Source organism: Jaculus jaculus, chromosome 1 (assembly GCF_020740685.1).
Source record: "Jaculus jaculus isolate mJacJac1 chromosome 1, mJacJac1.mat.Y.cur, whole genome shotgun sequence".
NCBI classification, from domain to species: domain Eukaryota; kingdom Metazoa; phylum Chordata; class Mammalia; order Rodentia; family Dipodidae; genus Jaculus; species Jaculus jaculus.
This window is the reverse complement of record NC_059102.1, coordinates 73439710-73448176: the sequence shown is the minus strand read 5'-3', so window position 1 is coordinate 73448176 and position 8467 is coordinate 73439710. Positions and strand designations below refer to the sequence as shown.

The 8467-nt window shown below is 36.9% G+C and overlaps 1 pseudogene; it reads left to right on the top strand.

Moving 5' to 3' along the window:
* The first annotated feature begins 212 nt into the window (after nt 1-212).
* Nucleotides 213-8467, top strand: part of LOC101603858 — a 34608-nt pseudogene continuing 26353 nt past the window's right edge.

The following is an 8467-nucleotide window of genomic DNA, read 5'->3' as shown; positions in this document are numbered from 1 at the left end:
GTACATTTTGGCAAAGAAGAATTGAAAACAATGCAATAGGTCTGCAATTTATTTCGTGTAAAATTTATACTGAATTTCAGTGCATTTTTCTGCAAACACTAACTTTTTATTTCAGTGCAATAGCATAAAATAATACCACATTCTAAATTTAATTAAAACTTACCCCATGTAGCCCTGGCAGCACAAAAAATTTCAATGAAGTGATAACGAGCATGTTTGGGCAATGTCAACTTATCCCTCAGTTTAGCGCAGTTAACAGCAACTATGGGACATTTAGGTACCATGACTGAAAAATATGAACTATTAGAAACAATAAATATTATATTAATCACCTACTAAAGGAAATACAAAGTTTCTGAAACTCCTAGATATTTTATTTGATACAATGGCACACTTTCTAGCATAATAGTGTACACAGACATACATGAATACAAACTCACAAAGGACATATTTTGTATGTAAACATTACATGTTGGTACCATCCCTGTCCTTTTCCTGAAGAGGCCTTCCTCACTGGGGAAGGAAGGTCAACCCCATGGGGATTGTGGGTCATGCATTATGAGGGAGAAGCGATGTCTCTGTGCAAAATGTCCCAACTTGTGGTTCTAACAATCATTCTGCCCCCTCTTCCACAAAATTCCCTGAGCCATGCTGGGAGCATTTTAAATCTACTTCAGTGATGGGTGCTGAGGAGCATCTAGATGTCTGGTTTGGTAGGTGTTGATTGTCCTCAGTATCTTTCTCCATCATCCTTGTTCTGATAACAGCTTAACTAAGACATCAGCAACCTTGTTCATTTCCCCAATTTGTCAGCTGGGGCTGGGGTGGAGTGTGCTGGGTCTTTTATCTCCTGAAGTCTAGTTACCATCTGAAAAAGAGAAGCAGATTCTCAAATGGAGAATGAAGTCAGTGCCAGTTAAATGGGATAAACATTATTAATTTAGAGAGAATTAAAACGGTATAGACACTTTTATAGTCTAAGGTTAGTGGGAGCTTGACAATGGAAAGCAAAATCATCTGGATATGATTCTGACTTCTCTCCCAGTTCCAGATATGGTTTCCTTTCCACTGAGCTGATCTGATAGTCAATACAAGAGCAGTTGGTTACCCACCATGGCTGTGTGCCACTATTGTGTGAGCACCAGGTCAGGTTGTTTGCTTCTGAGTCACTTAGACTTTGAATTGCTTGGATAGATGTTGGCCACTTTCCCTGGCAGCTCATGTAGCACCTTCCAGCATTAGATGTGTTAATTATCTGAGGATTGGCTCTCATCTGGATACCAACCAGGTCTCTCCATGGCCCATGGTGACAGCATTTGGTGTCTTCAGCAGTAGGGTCTTACCATTAACCTCTGGTGGGTAATCTAATGCTCTGCCAGAAGTCTGCCTTGCTTGTTTTGGAAGATCTAGTAGGTCTCTCTGATCAACAGCTCATTGCGGATGTAGACCACATCCTGGTATAGGGAATTACAGGCTAGCCCAAAGGGAAAGAAAAAAGAAAAAGCCAGAGAAGAAGAGAAAGAGGAGACATTTGAGGTTAGGATTTACCTCACTCTCTCCAGGGTCCTTCAATTCAGGTGCTCCCTCTAAATTTCACTTGAGGGTACTACCTTTTAGTCTGACTTCCAGGATATAGGATTTTATAATAGAAGTTCAATTTGGATTCACATTTTGTGTCCTCTCCCACCCTTTTCCTTCCCGCAAGCCCTACCCTCCCTATTGTTTAAGCCTCAAGGTGCTATTCAGTTATGTCAGCAATTTGGGCTGATCCAGGTTAGGAACTGCAAATGAGTGAAATCATGTGATGCTTGTCTTTCTCTGATTGTGTGAGTTCACTTAAAATGATATGTTCCAAGTTTGACCATTTTTCTACAAATTTCAATGTGTTATTTTTTTTTTTTCTTACTGATGAGTAGAACTCCATCATATAAATATACCACATCTTGGTTATCCATGGGTACCTGGGTTGATTCCAGTTTTCAGATTTCAGATTTCAGTGTTATAAATTGAGCATCTATAAACATGGTTAAGCAAATATTTCTGACCTGAAATGTGGAGCTTTTAGGGTAAATGTCCAGTAAGGGAATAAATGTGTCTTCTGGTAACTCTATATTCCTTTTCAGGAGATTCCAAATTTATTTCTACAGTGATTGTACCAGCTTACATTTCCATCAATGGAGAATGAGTGTTCCTATTTATCCACAGCCTCACCAATATTTGTTTTTATTTGATTTATTAATGTTTTCTATCCTTACTGGGGTAAACTGGAATCTCATAGTTGTTTTTTATTTGCATTTCTCGAATGGTTAGGGATGTTGAACATTCATAAATTGTTATAATTTCATAATCAGACATATTTGCCTCTGTCTTGGGGGAACACAGGGCAACCTCTTTAGTTATGACTCTACTTTTTTCAAAAATAAAGTAAGGACAGCAGTGCCTGCTCACGCACTTGATCAGAAAGTGAAAGAACAGTGTATTTCTTGGCAGATAATTAGAATGTAATATATATTTATTTAATTAATTCATGGATTTAATAAGTAATTTAAATTAACATCATCATTTTAGATTTAAATTCATCTTACTTGTATTTAGACGCTTTATGTATCTGCATTGTACTAATAGTTTCATTTTAGAGTATTATCTAGTGTCAGAATCTTTGTTAAAGAGATAAATAATAGCTATTTTGTGGTCTTGGTTCATTTTTTAAAATTTGTTTTGTAGCAAGTCTGTCAGCATATAAAACCTATGCCCTACTCTTATGAATAGAAACATGCATAGAACATACTTTACTAGCTAGTTCCTTATATAACTGTCTGAATTGGATCTATATTACCTCTGTACTCCTAATAATAATTACTAATGTACTTCTAAGAATTATAAAGATAATAAAAGCCCAGCCTAGACTGGTGGATAATCTAGAGCACTTCCAATTAATATATTAGTGAAAGTAAACTTTGCTTCAGGCACATCTCATTATTTTAAGAAAACTACAAAGAAAGAAGCAGAAGATTTTTTTTTTCTGTCTGTGAAACAAACCATGGGCTTTTATAAGCTTGTATACATCTTAGAAAATAAGAAAGTTGTATTTTGTTTGACTAGAAATGCTAATTCTTCAAAGGTGCTTTTATTGGTCTCCTAGGTATACACATTGATTAAGATTTCTTATTAACATGCAATCATCTCCAATGGTTTCCACTTAATTGCTTTTTATTTCAGTTAAGTACCAGTGTTCTTTACTCTCACATGTAGTTTAATTAGCATGGAAGGTCATTGAGAGGTGTTAAGGCAGAAACTTACCCAGAGGAAGTAGCTGATGCCTCAACAGCTTCTAATTATAGCACATCGCAGGATTGCTTTGAGTATGGTTCGTCCCTTCAGAAAGTCATGTTGAAATTTGCTTCTCACTATGACCACGGTAAAAAGTGGTAGAACCATCCAGAGGTGGTGTTTGATTCCTCTGGGATCTGCCTTATGAAGGGATTAATGCTGTTCTCTCAAAGGAGTGTGTTTATTATAATGGGAGAGGGTTAGTTACTCCAAGATTGGGTTATAAAAGAAGTGAATTGGGCATTCTTAAAAAGGCATCATGCCCTTTGTCATCATGTGACCCCTTCTGTTCTTCTAGCATATAATGATATAGCTTAAGTTTCTCAACAGAAGCAAAATAGATGCTGTCATCATGCTCTTAGACTCTCAAGCCTGCAAAATTGGGAGACTAAAATGTGCTTATTTTCCCTATGAATCACCAAGTATAGAGCATTCTATTATAGTAAACAAACAAAAAAAAGAAAAAACTAAGATGTGTATCTACATTTTGTGAAAAACATATAACAGTTACAGAACATTACTATTTAATAGGCATTATCATAAGAACTTAATGATCATGATATAATTAAAAGCTATATTAGTCCTAAGAGGTAAGTATGATTTATATTTTAAATTTTCAGACAATAAAGCCAGGCAAAGAAATTGTAACATGTCTAAATCACATGCCTGGAAGTACATGTGACTGCAGAATCATCCACTTTGGCCCTTCATGTGCGAGTCATGTAGGCATCACAGATGATAGATGATCTTGTCATCTCAATACACCATGTATGGCACACAACAGTATACATTCACTTAGTAGGTAAAAAAGTTTAGCTGATACGTGGGCTCAGCACTTCACTTCTCTAGACCCTAGTTTCCTCATCTGTGAAATTAAGTGGTTCTGGACATGATGCAATGTTTTTTTCTTTTTTTTTTTTCTTTAAAGGGAAATTTTAAAGCCTTAACTCATGATTGTCATAGAAAATTAACATTAATCAATTTATGAGAAAACCAGTTAGATGCTACAACTAATTTAAGGATTTAATAGTTGAAATAAAATATAGTAATGAGTTCTGAGTGTGTGGGTGACCAAGTGTCCCTCTACTTGACAGAATCTGCACCTGTGTGGAAAAAAGCCAAATTCTTAGCATTCAGTTATCTACAAATGTGCAGAGTTGTGAAGCCATATTTTAAAATAGGAAGATCCAGAGTCCCTTCAAAATCAGATAATTCATAGGGTATGCTATATAACATTTTGTTTTCAACTGAAAACAACCACAAATCTTTTGGTCCAATTCCTTTCCTGACAATTTCCCTTCACACTTTGAATCAAGTACAAATCAGGAAGTCTGATGCACAATACAACTGAAGTGTGTGTACTTTGGGTGGGCGGAAAGGAGAGCAGGGCAGAGAACACTGTTGCTTTTGCTTCAAGTACTTGCCAAAGTTTCCCTCCAAAGTTCTAGTGTGCCCTCCTTGAGGGAACTCCTAGCCTTTCCTGCCTCAGCGATAGCTGTCTGCTTTGACAGTCAATTTACCAGGTTCTCCTCTCTGCAGGCAAAAGAAGGGTTGTTGAAGATGAATGGGTTTTGCATGCATTTCATACTTATTAGAGCCCTACTATTCCATGAGGAGCCTACTAGTTTAATAGACTTGAATTACTTCTAATGAATTCTCAGAAACCTTGGCTTGTAAGATTGAACTATGTAGAAATTATTATGTCCAGTACCGCATCTTACTTAAAGGTAATGTCTTTTAAATCTCAGGATATTTTTTGAAGATCTAGAAGCTCTTCTTTTCTTTGCAAGGGGCCTTTCACTGCAAGTAGTTCAGAATTCTACTAAATGATGTGTGGAGGAAAGTCTGTGGATGATTGGTTATGAGTGTAGAAAGGGACTGGTCTGGCAGATTTTATTTTTATTTTTTTATTTTTTATTTTTTTTTTAGATTTTATTTTTAGTTAGGATAGATATTTTTATAATGAGCTAGAACTGATTTGTAGGAAAAAGATGACAGAGGCCATTTTCAAGAGCTTCATGTTGACATAATTAAATTATACATCTTTTCTTTCCAATGATTGTGTATATATATATATATATATATATATATATATATATATATATATACATATATATATATACACACATACACACATATATATGTATATATATATATATGTATGTATATATATATATGTATGTATATATATATATATGTATATATATATGTATATGAAAAGTTACAAAATAAGTTGATGTTTTCTCTATTATTTAGCTTGTTATATCAATGGTTGAACTAATTTGGGGTATGGTGAGGGCTATGCAGTTTTTAACTCTACCTGAGCCAGGCGTGGTGGCGCACACCTTTAATCTCAGCACTGGGGAGGCAGAGGTAGGAGGATCACTGTGAGTTCAAGGCCATCCTGAGAATGCACAGTGAATTCCAGGTCAGCCTGAGCTAGAGTGAGACCCTACCTCGAAAAACAAACAAACAAACAAAAAAATTAACTCTACCTGAGTTCTTAAATGGGATCTTCAGCTATATCTAAGGACCAAGTTGATACAAGACAGCCGAACAGAAGACACATACAAAATTTCTTGAGTTTTAAATGTACATGGGATCCTTCATGAGAGTGTCAACATTTGAGGAATAAATTTATTTAGGTCTATTTGTGTTCCAATTTTCAGTCTCTTTTGATGTGGATTATGTTTTACCTGCCTGCAAGGAAGCCACAAGAGCATTTATAGTAAAATTGAAGAACAATATCTCTCTGTAATAAGTTTCTAGAATATTGGTTCAAAATAAGCAGTTCACCAAGTAGGCACATTTCAAGGTAGCATGTTCTTAATTGCATCAGCATGTCATGTCTTACTTTAAATTTTATTGAAACTTTCAAATTTCTTCTGATCATTTTTCCTGTCATCAACCAAGCCTACAGTGAATATTTTGTTCTTACTGCCTTTCTTTATTGGTTCTGCCTATCCTATTAAACTATTGAACCATGTAATATACTTGAAATGTTTATAGAACAATTAATATTAGGTAACATTTTCATAAGAAAAAGCAAATCAGGGCTGGAGGGATGGCTTAGGGGTTAAGGCATTTGCCGGCAATGCCAAAGGACCCAGGCTCGATTCTCCAGGACCCACACAAGCCAAATGCACGAGGGGCGCATGCATCTGGAGTTTGTTTCCAGTGACTGGAGGCCCTGGTGCACCCATTCTCTCTCTCTCTCTCTCTCTCTCTCTCTCTCTCTCTGTCAAATAAATAAATAAATAAATAAATAAATAAATAAATAAATAAATAAAAGTGAAGAAAAGGAAAATCAGTTGTGTCCAGCCAATAATATGTCAATTATATTTTTAATATTTTTATTTATTTACTTGCAAGGAGAGAGGGAGATAATGAACATGGATATGAAAAAGAATGGGAGTGCCAGATCCACTTGCCATTGCAAAGAAGCTCCAATGGTATGTTCAACTTTGTGAATATGACTTTACATGGGTAGTGGGAAATCAATCCCAGATGTTCTTTAACCTCTGGGAAGTCTACCCAGCTCCCAATTTTACTTTTTCTTTTCAGTAATACCACATATTTTGAAAATTTTTATATTTTACCTTCAGATTATTTTGTTTCCAAAATAGAACTTCACAAAAATGGATTTATTCCTTCATATAGCTATGAAACCACCTTTTAAAAATTTTTTTTCTTTTTTTTTTTTTTTTGGTTTTTCGTGGTAGGGTCTCACTCTAGCCCAGGGTGACCTGGAATTCACCGTGGAGTCTCAGGGTGGCTTCGAACTCATGGCACTTCTCCTACCTCTGTCTCCCGAGTGCTGGGATTAAAGGCGTGCACCACCACACCTGGCTTTTTTTTTTTTTTTTTTTTTGGTTTTTTGAGGTAGGTCTCACTCCAGCCCAGGCAGACCTGGATTTTACTATGTAGTCTCAGGGTAGCCTCAAACTTACAGCGATTCCCCTACCTCTGCCTCCCAAGTGCTGGGATTAAAGGCATGGCCACCACACCCGGCTAAAATTTTTGTTTATTTTTTATTATTTATTTGAGAGTGACAGAGAGAGAGAGAGAGAGAGAGAGAGAGAGAGAGAGAGAGAGAGAGAGAGAGAGAGAGAGAGAGAATGGGCACACCAGGCCTCTAGCCACTGCAAACAAGCTCCAAATGCATGTGCCACCTTGTGCATCTGGCTAATATGAGTCCTGGGGAATCGAGCCTTGAACCAGGATTCTTAGGCTTCACAGGCAAGCGCTTAACCGCTAAGCCATCTCTCCAGCCCAAATAACATAATTTTTTTTTTTTTTTTTTAAATTTTCTATTTATTTATTTATTTGAGAGCGACAGACACAGAGAGAAAGACAGGTAGAGGGAGAGAGAGAGAATGGGCGCGCCAGGGCTTCCAGCCTCTGCAAACGAACTCCAGACGCGTGCGCCCCCTTGTGCATCTGGCTAACGTGGGACCTGGGGAACCGAGCCTCGAACCGGGGTCCTTGGGCTTCACAGGCAAGCGCTTAACCGCTAAGCCATCTTCCCAGCCCCCAAATAACATAATTTTTAATAAGCCGGTTCGAGGCTCGTTCCCCAGGTCCCACTTAGCTAGATGCACAAGGGGGCGCACGCGTCTGGAGTTCGTTTGCAGAGGCTGGAAGCCCTGGCGCGCCCATTCTCTCTCTCTCCCTCTATCTGTCTTTCTCTCTGTGTCTGTCGCTCTCAAATAAATAAATAAAAAATTAAAAAAAAATCATGTTATTTGTTACTTTTCCCCATGTTAATGAATATAGCTGTGAATCATTCTTTTCGGTGTTCAAAAATATTGCTCTATAAGTTTTTACCACTGACTCTTTCTGTGATCCCCTCTTTATATAGAGTGGAATGATTCTAGATTTTTTCACTGTATAAGCATCTGCAGTAGATTTCCAGTCCATGCCCTGGACATCTGATAGGGAAACTCAAATTATTTTGAAAACTGTCCTTTTTGAAGTTGTAATATTTTATATTCACATTACTGTTCCATTCTCCATTGTACCTGTTCCTACTAAATCTTGAGTTTTAATTAGTCAATGTTTTACAAAGATTTGGGGAATAGGTAATGCTTTCTTTTAAATTTGGATGCCTTTTGTTATATGGGTAGTGGATTATTTT